Below are 18,702 nucleotides of genomic sequence, written 5' to 3'. Positions count from 1 at the left end.
TCGCGCTAGCCAATTGCGCCACGGAGACAGTCCTGCTCCACTCTCACTACCATCAGAACATATCTTCAAAGCTATAAGCGCAAAGAAAAAAAAGCAACACACCACTCCCGGGAGGGCTCGAACCTCCAAACTTTTGGTTAACAGCCGATCGCGCTAGCCAATCGCGCTACGGAGACATTCCCGCTCCACTCTCACCACCACCAGAACATATGTTCAAAGCTATCAGCGCAAAGAAAAAAGCAACACACCACTCCCGGGTAGGCTCGAACCTCCAACATTTCGGTTAACAGCCGATCGCGCTAGCCACTTCCGCATCGGAGACAGTCCGGCTCCATTCTGACCACCGTCAGAACATTTCTTCAGAGCTATCAGCCCAAAGACAAAAAAGCGCCGCACCACCATCGGGTGGGCTCGAACCTCCAACGTTTCGGTTAACAGCCAATCGCGCTAGCCAATTGCGCCACGGAGACAGTCGTGCTCCACTCTCAGCACCGTCAGAATATTTCTTCAGAGCTATGATCCAAAGAAAAAAAAGCGCCGCACCACCACCGGGTGGGCTCGAACCTCCAACCTTTCGGTTAACAGCCGATCGCGCTAGCCAATTGCGCCATGAAGACAGTCCTGTTCCACTCTCACCAGCATCAGAACATATCTTCAAAGCTATCAGCCCAAAGAAAAAAAAGCCCCACACCACCACCACCGCATGGGCTCGAACCTCCAAACTTTCGGTTACCAGCTGATCGCGCTAGCCGGTTGCGCCACGGAGACACTCCTGCTCCACTCTCACCACCATAAGAACATATCTTCAAAGCTATCAGCCCAAAGAAAAAAAAGCAACACACCACTCCTGGGAGGGCTCGAACTTCCAACCTTTCAGTTAACAGCCCATCGCGCTAGCCAATTGCGCCACGGAGACAGTCATGCTCCACTCTCACCACCGTCAGAACATTTCTTCAGAGCTATCAGCCCAAAGAAAAAAAAGCGCCGCACCACCACCGGGTGGGCTCAAACCTCCATACTTTCGCTTAACAGTCGATCACGCTAGCCAATTGCGCCATGAAGAGAGTCGTGCTCCACTCTCACCACCAACAGAACATATCTTCAAAGCTATCAGCCGAAAGAAAAAAAGCGCTGCACCACCACCGGGTGGGCTCGAACCTCCAACCTTTCAGTTAAGAGCCGAACGCGCTAGCCAATTGCGCCACGGAGGCAGTCCCGCTCCACTCACACCACCACCAGAACATATGTTCAAAGCTATCAGCGCAAAGAAAAAAGCAACACACCTCTCCCGGGTGGGCTCGAACCTCAAACCTTTCGGTTAACAGCCGACCGCGCTAGCCACTTCCGCATCGGAGACAGGCCGGCTCCACTCTCACCACCGTCAGAACATTTCTTCAGAGCTAACAGCCCAAAGAAAAAAAAGCAACACACCACTCCTGGGAGGGCTCGAACCTCCAACCTTTCAGTTAACAGCCCATCGCGCTAGCCAATTGCGCCACGGAGACAGTCGTGCTCCACTCTCACCACCATCACAACATATCTTCAAAGCTATCAGCCCAAAGAAAAAAAAGCCCCACACCACCACCGCATGGGCTCGAACCTCCAAACTTTCGGTTACCAGCTGATCGCGCTAGCCGGTTGCGCCACGGAGACAGTCCTGCTCCACTCTCACCACCATCAGAACATATCTTCAAAGCTATCAGCCCAAAGAAAAAAAGTGCCGCACCACCATCGGGTGGGCTCGAACCTCCAACCTTTCGGTTAACAGCCCATCGCGCTAGCCAATTGCGCCACGGAGACAGTCCTGCTCCACTCTCACTACCGTCAGAACATATCTTCAAAGCTATAAGCGCAAAGAAAAAAAAGCAACACACCACTCCCGGGAGGGCTCGAACCTCCAAACTTTTGGTTAACAGCCGATCGCGCTAGCCAATCGCGCTACGGAGACAGTCCCGCTCCACTCTCACCACCACCAGAACATATGTTCAAAGCTATCAGCGCAAAGAAAAAAGCAACACACCATTCCCGGAAGGGCTCGAACCTCCAACCTTTCGGTTAACAGCCGATCGCGCTAGCCAATTGCGCCACGGAGACAGTCGTGCTCCACTCTCACCACCGTCAGAACATTTCTTCAGAGCTATCAGCCCAGACGAAAAAAGCGCCGCACCACCACCGGGTGGGCTCGAGCGTCCGACCTTTCGGTTAATAGCCCATCGCGCTAGCCAATTACGCCACGGAGACAGTCGTGCTCCACTCCCACCACCGTCAGAACATTTCTTCAGAGCTATCAGCCAAAAGAAAAAAAAAGCGCCGCACCACCACCCGGTGGGCTCGAACCTCCAACCTTTCGGTTAATACCCCATCGCGCTAGCCAATTGCGCCATGGAGACAGTCCTGCTCCACTCTCACCACCATCAGAACATATCTTCAAAGCTATCAGCCCAAAGAAAAAAAGCAACACACCACTCCTGGGAGGGCTCGAACCTCCAACCTTTCAGTTAACAGCCCATCGCGCTAGCCAATTGTGCCACAGAGACAGTCGTGCTCCACTCTCACCACCATCACAAATATCTTCAAAGCTATCAGCCCAAAGAACAAAAAGCACCGCACCAATACCGCGTGGGCTCGAACCTCCAAACTTTCGGTTACCAGCCGATCGCGCTAGCCAATTACGCCACGGAGACAGTCGTGCTCCACTCTCACAACCATCAGAACATATCTTCAAAACTATCAGCGCAAAGAAAAAAGCAACACACCATTCCCGGGAGGGCTCGAACCTCCAACCTTTCGGTTAACAGCCGATCGCGCTAGCCAATTGCGCCAAGGAGACAGTCATGCTCCTCTCTCACCACCGTCAGAACATTTCTCCAGAGCTATCAGCCCAAAGAAAAAAAGTGCCGCACCACCATCGGATGGGCTCGAACCTCCAACCTTTCGGTTAACAGCCCATCGCGCTAGCCAATTGCGCCACGGAGACAGTCCTGCTCCACTCTCACTACCGTCAGAACATATCTTCAAAGCTATAAGCGCAAAGAAAAAAAAGCAACACACCACTCCCGGGAGGGCTCGAACCTCCAAACTTTTGGTTAACAGCCGATCGCGCTAGCCCATCGCGCTACGGAGACAGTCCCGCTCCACTCTCACCACCACCAGAACATATGTTCAAAGCTATCAGCGCAAAGAAAAAAGCAACACACCACTCCCGGGTGACTCGAACCTCCAACATTTCGGTTAACAGCCGATCGCGCTAGCCACTTCCGCATCGGAGACAGTCCGGCTCCATTCTGACCACCGTCAGAGCATTTCTTCAGAGCTATCAGCCCAAAGACAAAAAAGCGCCGCACCACCATCGGGTGGGCTCGAACCTCCAACGTTTCGGTTAACAGCCGATCGCGCTAGCCAATTGCGCCACGGAGACAGTCGTGCTCCACTCCCACCACCATCACAACATATCTTCAAAGCTATCAGCGCAAAGAAAAAAGCAACACACCACTCCCGGGAGAGCTCGAACCTCCAACCTTTCGGTTAACAGCCGATCGCGCTAGCCAATTGCGCCACGGAGACAGTCCTGCTCCACTCTCACCACCGTCAGAACAATTTTTCAGAGCTATCAGCCCAAAGAAAAAAAAGTGCCGCACTACCATCGGGTGTGCTCGAACCTCCAACGTTTCAGTTAACAGCCAATCGCGCTAGCTCATAGCGCCACGGAGACAGTCGTGCTCCACTCTCACCACCGTCAGAACATTTCTTCAGAGCTATCAGGACAAAGAAAAAAAAAAGCGCCGCACCACCACCGGGTGGGCTCGAACCTCCAACCTTCCGGTTAACAGCCGATCGCGCTAGCCAATTGCGCCATGGAGACAGTCCTGCTCCACTCTCACCACCATCAGAACATATCTTCAAAGCTATCAGCCAAAAGAAAAAAAGCAACACACCACTCCTGGGAGGCTCGAACCTCCAACCTTTCAGTTAACAGCCCATCGCGCTAGCCAATTGTGCCACAGAGACAGTCGTGCTCCACTCTCACCACCATCACAAATATCTTCAAAGCTATCAGCCCAAAGAACAAAAAGCACCGCACCACCACCGCGTGGGCTCGAACCTCCAAACTTTCGGTTACCAGCCGATCGCGCTAACCAATTACGCCACGGAGACAGTCGTGCTCCACTCTCGCAACCATCAGAACATATCTTCAAAGCTATCAGCGCAAAGAAAAAAGCAACACACCATTCCCGGGAGGGCTCGAACCTCCAACCTTTCGGTTAACAGCCGATCGCGCTAGCCAATTGCGCCAAGGAGACAGTCATGCTCCTCTCTCACCACCGTCAGAACATTTCTCCAGAGCTATCAGCCCAAAGAAAAAAAGTGCCGCACCACCATCGGGTGGGCTCGAACCGCCAACCTTTCGGTTAACAGCCCATCGCGCTAGCCAATTGCGCCACGGAGACAGTCCTGCTCCACTCTCACTACCATCAGAACATATCTTCAAAGCTATAAGCGCAAAGAAAAAAAAGCAACACACCACTCCCGGGAGGGCTCGAACCTCCAAACTTTTGGTTAACAGCCGATCGCGCTAGCCAATCGCGCTACGGAGACATTCCCGCTCCACTCTCACCACCACCAGAACATATGTTCAAAGCTATCAGCGCAAAGAAAAAAGCAACACACCACTCCCGGGTAGGCTCGAACCTCCAACATTTCGGTTAACAGCCGATCGCGCTAGCCACTTCCGCATCGGAGACAGTCCGGCTCCATTCTGACCACCGTCAGAACATTTCTTCAGAGCTATCAGCCCAAAGACAAAAAAGCGCCGCACCACCATCGGGTGGGCTCGAACCTCCAACGTTTCGGTTAACAGCCAATCGCGCTAGCCAATTGCGCCACGGAGACAGTCATGCTCCACTCTCAGCACCGTCAGAATATTTCTTCAGAGCTATGATCCAAAGAAAAAAAAGCGCCGCACCACCACCGGGTGGGCTCGAACCTCCAACCTTTCGGTTAACAGCCGATCGCGCTAGCCAATTGCGCCATGAAGACAGTCCTGTTCCACTCTCACCAGCATCAGAACATATCTTCAAAGCTATCAGCCCAAAGAAAAAAAAGCCCCACACCACCACCACCGCATGGGCTCGAACCTCCAAACTTTCGGTTACCAGCTGATCGCGCTAGCCGGTTGCGCCACGGAGACAGTCCTGCTCCACTCTCACCACCATAAGAACATATCTTCAAAGCTATCAGCCCAAAGAAAAAAAAGCAACACACCACTCCTGGGAGGGCTCGAACTTCCAACCTTTCAGTTAACAGCCCATCGCGCTAGCCAATTGCGCCACGGAGACAGTCATGCTCCACTCTCACCACCGTCAGAACATTTCTTCAGAGCTATCAGCCCAAAGAAAAAAAAGCGCCGCACCACCACCGGGTGGGCTCAAACCTCCATACTTTCGCTTAACAGTCGATCACGCTAGCCAATTGCGCCATGAAGAGAGTCGTGCTCCACTCTCACCACCAACAGAACATATCTTCAAAGCTATCAGCCGAAAGAAAAAAAGCGCTGCACCACCACCGGGTGGGCTCGAACCTCCAACCTTTCAGTTAAGAGCCGAACGCGCTAGCCAATTGCGCCACGGAGGCAGTCCCGCTCCACTCACACCACCACCAGAACATATGTTCAAAGCTATCAGCGCAAAGAAAAAAGCAACACACCTCTCCCGGGTGGGCTCGAACCTCAAACCTTTCGGTTAACAGCCGACCGCGCTAGCCACTTCCGCATCGGAGACAGTCCGGCTCCACTCTCACCACCGTCAGAACATTTCTTCAGAGCTAACAGCCCAAAGAAAAAAAAGCAACACACCACTCCTGGGAGGGCTCGAACCTCCAACCTTTCAGTTAACAGCCCATCGCGCTAGCCAATTGCGCCACGGAGACAGTCGTGCTCCACTCTCACCACCATCACAACATATCTTCAAAGCTATCAGCCCAAAGAAAAAAAAGCCCCACACCACCACCGCATGGGCTCGAACCTCCAAACTTTCGGTTACCAGCTGATCGCGCTAGCCGGTTGCGCCACGGAGACAGTCCTGCTCCACTCTCACCACCATCAGAACATATCTTCAAAGCTATCAGCCCAAAGAAAAAAAGTGCCGCACCACCATCGGGTGGGCTCGAACCTCCAACCTTTCGGTTAACAGCCCATCGCGCTAGCCAATTGCGCCACGGAGACAGTCCTGCTCCACTCTCACTACCGTCAGAACATATCTTCAAAGCTATAAGCGCAAAGAAAAAAAAGCAACACACCACTCCCGGGAGGGCTCGAACCTCCAAACTTTTGGTTAACAGCCGATCGCGCTAGCCAATCGCGCTACGGAGACAGTCCCGCTCCACTCTCACCACCACCAGAACATATGTTCAAAGCTATCAGCGCAAAGAAAAAAGCAACACACCACTCCCGGGTGGGCTCGAACCTCCAACAATTCGGTTAACAGCCGATCGCGCTAGCCACTTCCGCATCGGAGACAGTCCGGCTCCATTCTGACCACCGTCAGAACATTTCTTCAGAGCTATCAGCCCAAAGACAAAAAAGCTCCGCACCACCATCGGGTGGGCTCGAACCTCCAACGTTTCGGTTAACAGCCAATCGCGCTAGCCAATTGCGCCACGGAGACAGTCGTGCTCCACTCTCACCACCGTCAGAATATTTCTTCAGAGCTATGAGCCAAAGAAAAAAAAAGCGCCGCACCACGACCGGGTGGGCTCGAACCTCCAAACTTTCAGTTACCAGCAGATCGCGCTAGCCGATTGCGCCACGGAGACAGTCCTGCTCCACTCTCACCACAGTCAGAACATATCTTCAAAGCTATCAGCCCAAAGAAAAAAAAGCAACACACCACTCCCGGGAGGGCTCGAACCTCCAACCTTTCAGTCAACAGCCCATCGTGCTAGCCAATTGCGCCACGGAGACAGTCATGCTCCACTCTCACCACCGTCAGAACATTTCTTCAGAGCTATCAGCCCAAAGGAAAAAAAGCGCCGCACCACCATCGGGTGGGCTCGAACCTCCAACCTTTCGGTTAACAGCCCATCGCGCTAGCCAATTGCGCCATGGAGACAGTGCTGCTCCACTCTCACTACCGTCAGAACATATCTTCAAAGCTATAAGCGCAAAAAAAGCAACACACCACTCCCGGGAGGGCTCGAACCTCAAAACTTTTGGTTAACAGCCGATCGCGCTAGCCAATCGCGCTACGGAGACAGTCCCGCTCCACTCGCACCACCACCAGAACATATGTTCAAAGCTTTCAGCGCAAAGAAAAAAGCAACACACCACTCCCGGGTGGGCTCGAGCCTCCAACATTTCGGTTAACAGCCGATCGCGCTAGCCACTTCCGCATCGGAGACAGTCCGGCTCCATTCTGACCACCGTCAAACATTTCTTCAGAGCTATCAGCCCAAAGACAAAAAAGCGCCGCACCACCATCGGGTGGGCTCGAACCTCCAACGTTTCGGTTAACAGCCAATCGCGCTAGCCAATTGCGCCACGGAGACAGTCGTGCTCCACTCCCACCACCATCACAACATATCTTCAAAGCTATCAGCGCAAAGAAAAAAGCAACACACCACTCCCGGGAGAGCTCGAACCTCCAACCTTTCGGTTAACAGCCGATCGCGCTAGCCAATTGCGCCTCGGAGACAGTCCTGCTCCACTCTCACCACCGTCAGATCATTTTTTGAGAGCTATCAGCCCAAAGAAAAAAAAGCGCCGCACCACCATCGGGTGGGCGCGAACCTCCAACGTTTCAGTTAACAGCCAATCGCGCTAGCCAATAGCGCCACGGAGACAGTCGTGCTCCACTCTCACCACCGTCAGAACATTTATTCAGAGCTATCAGCCCAAAGAAAAAAAAGCGCCGCACCACCACCGGGTGGGCTCGAACCTCCAACCTTCCGGTTAACAGCCGATCGCGCTAGCCAATTGCGCCATGCAGACAGTCCTGCTACACTCTCACCACCATCAGAACATATCTTCAAATCTATCAGACCAAAGAAAAAATAGCAACACACCACTCCTGGGAGGGCTCGAACCTCCAACCTTTCAGTTACCAGTCCATCGCGCTAGCCAATTGTGCCACGGAGACAGTCGTGCTCCACTCTCACCACCATCACAAATATCTTCAAAGCTATCAGCCCAAAGAAAAAAAAGCACCGCACCACCACCGCGTGGGCTCGAACCTCCAAACTTTCGGTTACCAGCCGATCGCGCTAGCCGATTGCGCCACAGAGAAAGTCCTGCTCCACTCTCACCACCATCAGAACATATCTTCAAAGCTATCAGCCCAAAGAAAAAAAAAGCGCCACACCACTCCCGGGAGGGCTCGAACCTCCAACCTTTCGGTTAACAGCCGATCGCGCTAGCCAATTGCGCCACGGAGACAGTCGCGCTCCACTCTCACCACCGTCAGAACAATTCTTCAGAGCTATCAGCGCAAAGAAAAAAGCAACACACCACTCCCGGGAGGGCTCGAACCTTCAACCTTTTGGCTAACAGCCGATCGCGCTAGAAAATTGCGCCACCGAAACAGTCATGCTCCACTCTCACCACCGTCAGAACATTTCTCTAGAGCTATCAGCCCAAAGAAAAAAAAGCGCCGCACCACCATCGGGTGGGCTCGAACCTCCAACCTTTCGGTTAACAGCCCATCGCGCTAGCCAATTGCGCCACGGAGACAGTCCTGCTCCACTCTCACTACCGTCAGAACATTTCTTCAGAGCTATCAGCCCAAAGGAAAAACGCGCCGCACCACCACCGGGTGGGCTCGAACCTCCAACCTTTTAGTTAACAGCCGATCGCGCTAGCCAATTGCGCCACGGAGAAAGTCGTGCTCCTTTCTCACCACCAACAGAACATATCTCCAAAGCTATCAGCGCAAAGATAAAAGCAACACACCACTCCCGGGAGGACTTGAACCTCGAACCTTTCGGTTAACAGCCGATCGCGCTAGCCAATTGCGCCGCGGAGACAGTCATGCTCCACTCTCACCACCATCAGAACAAAAGCTATAAGCGCAAAGAAAAAAGCAACACACCACTCCCGAGAGGGCTCGAAACTCCAACTTTTCTGTTAACAGCCGATCGCGCTGCCCAATTGCGCCACGGAGACAGTCCTGCTTCACTCTCACCACCATCAGAACATATTTTCAAAGCTATCAGACGAAAGAAAAAAAGCGCCGCACCACCACAGTGTGGGCTCGAACCTCCAACCTTTCGGTTAACAGCCGATCACGCTAGCCAATTGCGCCACGGAGACAGTCCCGCTCCATTCTCACCACAACCAGAACTTATGTTCAAAGCTATCAGCGCAAAGAAAAAAAGCAACACACCACTCCCGGGTAGGCTCGAACCTCCAACATTTCGGTTAAGAGCCGATCGCGCTAGCCACTTCCACATCGGAGACAGTCCGGCTCCACTCTCACCACCGTCAGAACATTTCTTCAGAGCTATCAGCCCAAAGAAAAAAAAGCGCTGCACCACCATCGGGTGGGCTCGAACCTCCAACCTTTCGGTTAACAGCCGATCGCGCTAGCTAATGGCGCCATGGAGACAGTCCTGCTCCACTCTCACCACCATCAGAACATATCTTCAAAGCTATCAGCCCAAAGAAAAAAAAGCAACACACCACTCCTGGGAGGGCTCGAACCTCCAACCTTTCAGTTAACAGCCCATCGCGCTAGGCAATTGCGCCACGGAGACAGTCGTGCTCCACTCTCACCACCATCACAACATATCTTCAAAGCTATCAGCGCAAAGAAAAAGCAACACACCACTCCCGGGAGGGCTCGAACCTCCAACCTTTCGGCTAACAGCCGATCGCGCTAGCCAATATCGCCACGGAGACAGTCATGCTCCACTCTCACCACCGTCAGAAGATTTCTCCAGAGCTATTGCTAAAAGAAAAAAAAAGCGCCGCACCACCATCGGGTGGGCTCGAACCTCAAACCTTTCGGTTAACAGCCCATCGCGCTAGCCAATTTCGCCACGGAGACAGTCCTGCTCCACTCTCACCACCATCAGAACATTTCTTCAGAGCTATCAGCCCAAAGGAAAAAAAGCGCCGCACCACCACCGGGTGGGCTCGAGCGTCCAACATTTCAGTTAATAGCCCATCGCGCTAGCCAATCACGCCACGGAGACTGTCGTGCTCCACTCTCACCACCATCAGAACATATCTTCAAAGCTAACAGCGCAAAGAAAAAAGCAACACACCACTCCCGAAAGGGCTCGAACATCGAACCTTTCGGTTAACAGCCGAACGCGCTAGCCAATTGCGCCGCGGAGACAGTCATGCTCCACTCTCACCACCATCAGAACAAAAGCTATAAGCGCAAAGAGAAAAGCAACACACCACTCCCGAGAGGGCTCGAACCTCCAACTTTTCTGTTAACAGCCGATCGCTCTAGCCAATTGCGCCACGGAGACAGTCCTGCTCCACTCTCACCACGATCAGAACATATCTTCAAAGCTATCAGACGAAAGAAAAAAAAGCGCCACACCATGACCGTGTGGGCTCGAACCTCCAACCTTTCGGTTAACAGCCGAGCGTGCTAGCCAATAGCGCCACGGAGACAGTCCCGCTCCACTCTCACCACCACCAGAACTTATGTTCAAAGCTATCAGCGCAAAGAAAAAAGCAACACACCACTCCCGGGTGGGCTCGAACCTCCAACATTTCGGTTAACAGCCGATAGCGCTAGCCACTTCCGCATCGGAGACAGTCCGGCTCCACTCTCACCACCGTCACAACATTTCTTCAGAGCTATCAGCCCAAAGAAAAAAAAGCGCCGCACCACCATCGGGTGGGCTCGAACCTCCAGCGTTTCGGTTAACGGCCAATCCGCTAGCCAATCGCGCCACGGAGACAGTCGTGCTCCACTCTCACCACCATCACAACATATCTTCAAAGCTATCAGCCCAAAGAAAAAAAGCACCGCACCACTCCCGGGAGGGCTCGAACCTCCAACCTTTTAGTTAACAGCCGATCGCGCTAGCCAATTGCGCCACGGAGACAGTCATGCTCCATTCTCACCACCGTAGAACATTTCTTCAGAGCTATCAGCCCAAAGAAAAAAAAGCGCCGCACCACCACCGGGTGGGCTCGAACCTCAAACCTTTCGGTTAACAGCCGACCGCGCTAGCCACTTCCGCATCGGAGACAGTCCGGCTCCACTCTCACTACCGTCAGAACATATCTTCAAAGCTATAAGCGCAAAGAAAAAAAAGCAACACACCACTCCCGGGAGGGCTCGAACCTCCAAACTTTTGGTTAACAGCCGATCGCGCTAGCCAATCGCGCTACGGAGACAGTCCCGCTCCACTCTCACCACAACCAGAACATATGTTCAAAGCTATCAGCGCAAAGAAAAAAGCAACACACCACTCCCGGGTGGGCTCGAACCTCCAACAATTCGGTTAACAGCCGATCGCGCTAGCCACTTCCGCATCGGAGACAGTCCGGCTCCATTCTGACCACCGTCAGAACATTTCTTCAGAGCTATCAGCCCAAAGACAAAAAAGCTCCGCACCACCATCGGGTGGGCTCGAACCTCCAACGTTTCGGTTAACAGCCAATCGCGCTAGCCAATTGCGCCACGGAGACAGTCGTGCTCCACTCTCACCACCGTCAGAATATTTCTTCAGAGCTATGAGCCAAAGAAAAAAAAAGCGCCGCACCACGACCGGGTGGGCTCGAACCTCCAAACTTTCAGTTACCAGCCGATCGCGCTAGCCGATTGCGCCACGGAGACAGTCCTGCTCCACTCTCACCACAGTCAGAACATATCTTCAAAGCTATCAGCCCAAAGAAAAAAAAGCAACACACCACTCCCGGGAGGGCTCGAACCTCCAACCTTTCAGTCAACAGCCCATCGTGCTAGCCAATTGCGCCACGGAGACAGTCATGCTCCACTCTCACCACCGTCAGAACATTTCTTCAGAGCTATCAGCCCAAAGGAAAAAAAGCGCCGCACCACCATCGGGTGGGCTCGAACCTCCAACCTTTCGGTTAACAGCCCATCGCGCTAGCCAATTGCGCCATGGAGACAGTGCTGCTCCACTCTCACTACCGTCAGAACATATCTTCAAAGCTATAAGCGCAAAAAAAGCAACACACCACTCCCGGGAGGGCTCGAACCTCAAAACTTTTGGTTAACAGCCGATCGCGCTAGCCAATCGCGCTACGGAGACAGTCCCGCTCCACTCGCACCACCACCAGAACATATGTTCAAAGCTTTCAGCGCAAAGAAAAAAGCAACACACCACTCCCGGGTGGGCTCGAGCCTCCAACATTTCGGTTAACAGCCGATCGCGCTAGCCACTTCCGCATCGGAGACAGTCCGGCTCCATTCTGACCACCGTCAAACATTTCTTCAGAGCTATCAGCCCAAAGACAAAAAAGCGCCGCACCACCATCGGGTGGGCTCGAACCTCCAACGTTTCGGTTAACAGCCAATCGCGCTAGCCAATTGCGCCACGGAGACAGTCGTGCTCCACTCTCAGCACCGTCAGAATATTTCTTCAGAGCTCTGAGCCAAAGAAAAAAAAGCGCCGCACCACCACCGGGTGGGCTCGAACCTCCAACCTTTCGGTTAACAGCCGATCGCGCTAGCCAATTGCGCCATGAAGACAGTCCTGTTCCACTCTCACCAGCATCAGAACATATCTTCAAAGCTATCAGCCCAAAGAAAAAAAAGCAACACACCACTCCTGGGAGGGCTCGAACCTCCAACCTTTCAGTTAACAGCCCATCGCGCTAGCCAATTGCGCCACGGAAACAGTCGTGCTCCACTCTCACCACCATCACAACATATCTTCAAAGCTATAAGCCCAAAGAAAAAAAAGCCCCACGCCACCACCGCATGGGCTCGAACCTCCAAACTTTCGGTTACCAGCTGATCGCGCTAGCCGGTTGCGCCACGGAGACGGTCCTGCTCTACTCTCACCACCATCAGAACATATCTTCAAAGCTATCAGCCCAAAGAAAAAAAAAGCGCTGCACCACCACCGGGTGGGCTCAAACCTCCATACTTTCGCTTAACAGTCGATCACGCTAGCCAATTGCGCCATGAAGAGAGTCGTGCTCCACTCTCACCACCATCAGAACATATCTTCAAAGCTATCAGCCGAAAGAAAAAAAGCGCTGCACCACCACCGGGTGGGCTCGAACCTCCAACCTTTCGGTTAAGAGCCGAACGCGCTAGCCAATTGCGCCACGGAGGCAGTCCCGCTCCACTCTCACCACCACCAGAACATATGTTCAAAGCTATCAGCGCAAAGAAAAAAGCAACACACCTCTCCCGGGTGGGCTCGAACCTCAAACCTTTCGGTTAACAGCCGACCGCGCTAGCCACTTCCGCATCAGAGACAGTCCGGCTCCACTCTCACCACCGTCAGAACATTTCATCAGAGCTAACAGCCCAAAGAAAAAAAAGCACCGCACCACCACCAGGTGGGCTCGAACCTCCAACCTTTCGGTTAACAGCCGATCGCGCTAGCCAATTGCGCCATGGAGGCAGTCCTGCTCCACTCTCACCACCATCAGAACATATCTTCAAAGCTATCAGCCCAAAGAAAAAAAAGCAACACACCACTCCCGGGATGGCTCGAACCTCCAACCTTTAGGTTAACAGTCGATCGCGCTAGCCATTTGCGCCACGGAGACAGTCGTGCTCCACTCTCACCACCGTCAGAACATTTCTTCAGAGCTATCAGCCCAGAGGAAAAAAGCGCCGCACCACCACCGGGTGGGCTCGAGCGTCCAACCTTTCGGTTAATAGCCCATCGCGCTAGCCAATTACGCCACGGAGACAGTCGTGCTCCACTCTCACCACCGTCAGATCATTTTTTGAGAGCTATCAGCCCAAAGAAAAAAAAGCGCCGCACCACCATCGGGTGGGCGCGAACCTCCAACGTTTCAGTTAACAGCCAATCGCGCTAGCCAATAGCGCCACGGAGACAGTCGTGCTCCACTCTCACCACCGTCAGAACATTTATTCAGAGCTATCAGCCCAAAGAAAAAAAAGCGCCGCACCACCACCGGGTGGGCTCGAACCTCCAACCTTCCGGTTAACAGCCGATCGCACTAGCCAATTGCGCCATGCAGACAGTCCTGCTACACTCTCACCACCATCAGAACATATCTTCAAATCTATCAGACCAAAGAAAAAATAGCAACACACCACTCCTGGGAGGGCTCGAACCTCCAACCTTTCAGTTACCAGTCCATCGCGCTAGCCAATTGTGCCACGGAGACAGTCGTGCTCCACTCTCACCACCATCACAAATATCTTCAAAGCTATCAGCCCAAAGAAAAAAAAGCACCGCACCACCACCGCGTGGGCTCGAACCTCCAAACTTTCGGTTACCAGCCGATCGCGCGATTGCGCCACAGAGAAAGTCCTGCTCCACTCTCACCACCATCAGAACATATCTTCAAAGCTATCAGCCCAAAGAAAAAAAAAGCGCCACACCACTCCCGGGAGGGCTCGAACCTCCAACCTTTCGGTTAACAGCCAATCGCGCTAGCCAATTGCGCCACGGAGACAGTCGCGCTCCACTCTCACCACCGTCAGAACAATTCTTCAGAGCTATCAGCGCAAAGAAAAAAGCAACACACCACTCCCGGGAGGGCTCGAACCTTCAACCTTTTGGCTAACAGCCGATCGCGCTAGAAAATTGCGCCACCGAAACAGTCATGCTCCACTCTCACCACCGTCAGAACATTTCTCTAGAGCTATCAGCCCAAAGAAAAAAAAGCGCCGCACCACCATCGGGTGGGCTCGAACCTCCAACCTTTCGGTTAACAGCCCATCGCGCTAGCCAATTGCGCCACGGAGACAGTCCTGCTCCACTCTCACTACCGTCAGAACATTTCTTCAGAGCTATCAGCCCAAAGCAAAAACGCGCCGCACCACCACCGGGTGGGCTCGAACCTCCAACCTTTTAGTTAACAGCCGATCGCGCTAGCCAATTGCGCCACGGAGAAAGTCGTGCTCCTTTCTCACCACCAACAGAACATATCTCCAAAGCTATCAGCGCAAAGATAAAAGCAACACACCACTCCCGGGAGGACTTGAACCTCGAACCTTTCGGTTAACAGCCGATCGCGCTAGCCAATTGCGCCGCGGAGACAGTCATGCTCCACTCTCACCACCATCAGAACAAAAGCTGTAAGCGCAAAGAAAAAAGCAACACACCACTCCCGAGAGGGCTCGAAACTCCAACTTTTCTGTTAACAGCCGATCGCGCTACCCAATTGCGCCACGGAGACAGTCCTGCTTCACTCTCACCACCATCAGAACATATTTTCAAAGCTATCAGACGAAAGAAAAAAAGCGCCGCACCACCACAGTGTGGGCTCGAACCTCCAACCTTTCGGTTAACAGCCGATCACGCTAGCCAATTGCGCCACGGAGACAGTCCCGCTCCATTCTCACCACAACCAGAACTTATGTTCAAAGCTATCAGCGCAAAGAAAAAAAGCAACACACCACTCCCGGGTGGGCTCGAACCTCCAACATTTCGGTTAAGAGCCGATCGCGCTAGCCACTTCCACATCGGAGACAGTCCGGCTCCACTCTCACCACCGTCAGAACATTTCTTCAGAGCTATCAGCCCAAAGAAAAAAAAGCGCTGCACCACCATCGGGTGGGCTCGAACCTCCAACCTTTCGGTTAACAGCCGATCGCGCTAGCTAATGGCGCCATGGAGACAGTCCTGCTCCACTCTCACCACCATCAGAACATATCTTCAAAGCTATCAGCCCAAAGAAAAAAAAGCAACACACCACTCCTGGGAGGGCTCGAACCTCCAACCTTTCAGTTAACAGCCCATCGCGCTAGGCAATTGCGCCACGGAGACAGTCGTGCTCCACTCTCACCACCATCACAACATATCTTCAAAGCTATCAGCGCAAAGAAAAAGCAACACACCACTCCCGGGAGGGCTCGAACCTCCAACCTTTCGGCTAACAGCCGATCGCGCTAGCCAATATCGCCACGGAGACAGTCATGCTCCACTCTCACCACCGTCAGAAGATTTCTCCAGAGCTATTGCTCAAAGAAAAAAAAAGCGCCGCACCACCATCGGGTGGGCTCGAACCTCAAACCTTTCGGTTAACAGCCCATCGCGCTAGCCAATTTCGCCACGGAGACAGTCCTGCTCCACTCTCACCACCGTCAGAACATTTCTTCAGAGCTATCAGCCCAAAGGAAAAAAAGCGCCGCACCACCACCGGGTTGGCTCGAGCGTCCAACATTTCAGTTAATAGCCCATCGCGCTAGCCAATCACGCCACGGAGACTGTCGTGCTCCACTCTCACCACCATCAGAACATATCTTCAAAGCTAACAGCGCAAAGAAAAAAGCAACACACCACTCCCGAAAGGGCTCGAACATCGAACCTTTCGGTTAACAGCCGAACGCGCTAGCCAATTGCGCCGCGGAGACAGTCATGCTCCACTCTCACCACCATCAGAACAAAAGCTATAAGCGCAAAGAGAAAAGCAACACACCACTCCCGAGAGGGCTCGAACCTCCAACATTTCTGTTAACAGCCGATCGCTCTAGCCAATTGCGCCACGGAGACAGTCCTGCTCCACTCTCACCACGATCAGAACATATCTTCAAAGCTATCAGACGAAAGAAAAAAAAGCGCCACACCATGACCGTGTGGGCTCGAACCTCCAACCTTTCGGTTAACAGCCGAGCGTGCTAGCCAATTGCGCCACGGAGACAGTCCCGCTCTACTCTCACCACCACCAGAACTTATGTTCAAAGCTATCAGCGCAAAGAAAAAAGCAACACACCACTCCCGGGTGGGCTCGAACCTCCAACATTTCGGTTAACAGCCGATAGCGCTAGCCACTTCCGCATCGGAGACAGTCCGGCTCCACTCTCACCACCGTCACAACATTTCTTCAGAGCTATCAGCCCAAAGAAAAAAAAGCGCCGCACCACCATCGGGTGGGCTCGAACCTCCAGCGTTTCGGTTAACGGCCAATCGCGCTAGCCAATCGCGCCACGGAGACAGTCGTGCTCCACTCTCACCACCATCACAACATATCTTCAAAGCTATCAGCCCAAAGAAAAAAAGCACCGCACCACTCCCGGGAGGGCTCGAACCTCCAACCTTTTAGTTAACAGCCGATCGCGCTAGCCAATTGCGCCACGGAGACAGTCATGCTCCACTCTCACCACCGTAGAACATTTCTTCAGAGCTATCAGCCCAAAGGAAAAAAAGCGCCGCACCACCACCGGGTGGGCTCGAGCGTCCAACCTTTCGGTTATCAGCCGATCGCGCTAGCCACTTCCGCATCGGAGACAGTCCGGTTCCACTCTCACTACCGTCAGAACATTTCTTCAGAGCTATCAGCCCAAAGAAAAAAAAGCGCCGCACCACCATTGGGTGGGCTCGAACCTCCAACGTTTCGGTTAACGGCCAATCGGGCTAGCCAATTGCGCCACGGAGACAGTCGTGCTCCACTCTCACCACCGTCAGAACATATCTTCAAAGCTATCAGCCCAAAGAAAAAAAAACAACACACCACTCCTGGGAGGGCTCGAACCTCCAACCTTTCAGTTGACAGCCCATCGCGATAGCCAATTGCGCCACAGAGACAGTCTTGCTTCACTCTCACCACCATCACAACATATCTTCAAAGCTATAAGCCCAAAGAAAAAAAGCACCGCACCACCACCGCGTGGGCTCGAACCTCCAACCTTTTGGTTAACAGCCGATCGCGCTAGCCAATTGCACCACGGAGACAGTCCTGCTCCACTATCACCACCATCAGAACATATCTTCAAAGCTATAGGCCCCAAAAAAAGCAACACACCCCTCCCGGGAGGGCTTGAACCTCCAACCTTTCAGTTAACAGCCGATGGCGCTAGCCAATTGCGCCGCGGAGACAGTCTTTCTCCACTCTCACCACCGTCAGAACATTTCTTCGGAGCTATCAGCCCAAAGGAAAAAAAGCGCACCACCACCACCGGGTGGGCTCGGGCCTACAACCTTTCGGTTAATAGCCCATCGCGCTAGCCAATTACGCCACGGAGAGAGTCGTGCTCCTTTCTCACCACCAACAGAACATATCTCCAAAGCTATGAGCGCAAAGAAAAAAGCAACACACCACTCCCGGGAGGGCTTGAACCTCGAACCTTTAGGTTAACCGCCGATCGCGCTAGCCAATTGCGCCACGGAGACAGCCGTGCTCCACTCTCACTACCGTCAGAACATTTCTTCAGAGCTATCAGCTCAAAGGAAAAAAGCGCCGCACCACCACCGGGTGGGCTCGAACCTCGAACCTTTCGGTTAACAGCCGATCGCGCTAGCCAATTGCGCCACGGAGACAGTCGTGCTCCACTCTCACCACCACCAGAACAAAAGCTATAGGCGCAAAGAAAAAAAGCAACACACCACTCCCGAGAGGGCTCGAACCTCCAACTTTTCTGTTAACAGCCGTTCGCGCTAGCCAATTGCGCCACGGAGACAGACCTGCTCCACTCTCACCACTGTCAGAACATTTCTTCAGAGCTATCAGCCCAAAGAAAAAAAAGCGCCGCACCACCATCGGGTGGGCTCGAACCTCCAACGTTTCGGTTAACAGCCAATCGCGCTAGCCAATTGCGCCACGGAGACAGTCGTGCTCCAGTCTCA

At 53.2% G+C, this 18,702-nt stretch overlaps 3 non-coding genes across 3 annotated transcripts; all 3 read right to left on the bottom strand.

Moving 5' to 3' along the window:
• Nucleotides 1-1,137: 1,137 nt before the first annotated feature.
• Nucleotides 1,138-1,211, bottom strand: TRNAK-CUU (transfer RNA lysine (anticodon CUU)). Its single transcript has one exon. It is a non-coding gene; the product is annotated as a tRNA-Lys (tRNA).
• A 4,346-nt stretch (nt 1,212-5,557) lies between these two features.
• TRNAK-CUU (transfer RNA lysine (anticodon CUU)) lies at nt 5,558-5,631 on the bottom strand. The gene has a single exon. It is a non-coding gene; the product is annotated as a tRNA-Lys (tRNA).
• Nucleotides 5,632-13,192: 7,561 nt separating this feature from the next.
• TRNAK-CUU (transfer RNA lysine (anticodon CUU)) lies at nt 13,193-13,266 on the bottom strand. The gene has a single exon. It is a non-coding gene; the product is annotated as a tRNA-Lys (tRNA).
• Nucleotides 13,267-18,702: the final 5,436 nt, after the last annotated feature.

Source organism: Rhipicephalus microplus, unplaced genomic scaffold (assembly GCF_043290135.1).
Source record: "Rhipicephalus microplus isolate Deutch F79 unplaced genomic scaffold, USDA_Rmic scaffold_12, whole genome shotgun sequence".
Classification (NCBI taxonomy): Eukaryota; Metazoa; Arthropoda; class Arachnida; order Ixodida; family Ixodidae; genus Rhipicephalus; species Rhipicephalus microplus.
Note: the sequence above shows the minus strand (reverse complement) of the source record. Positions and strands in the feature narration are given on the sequence as shown.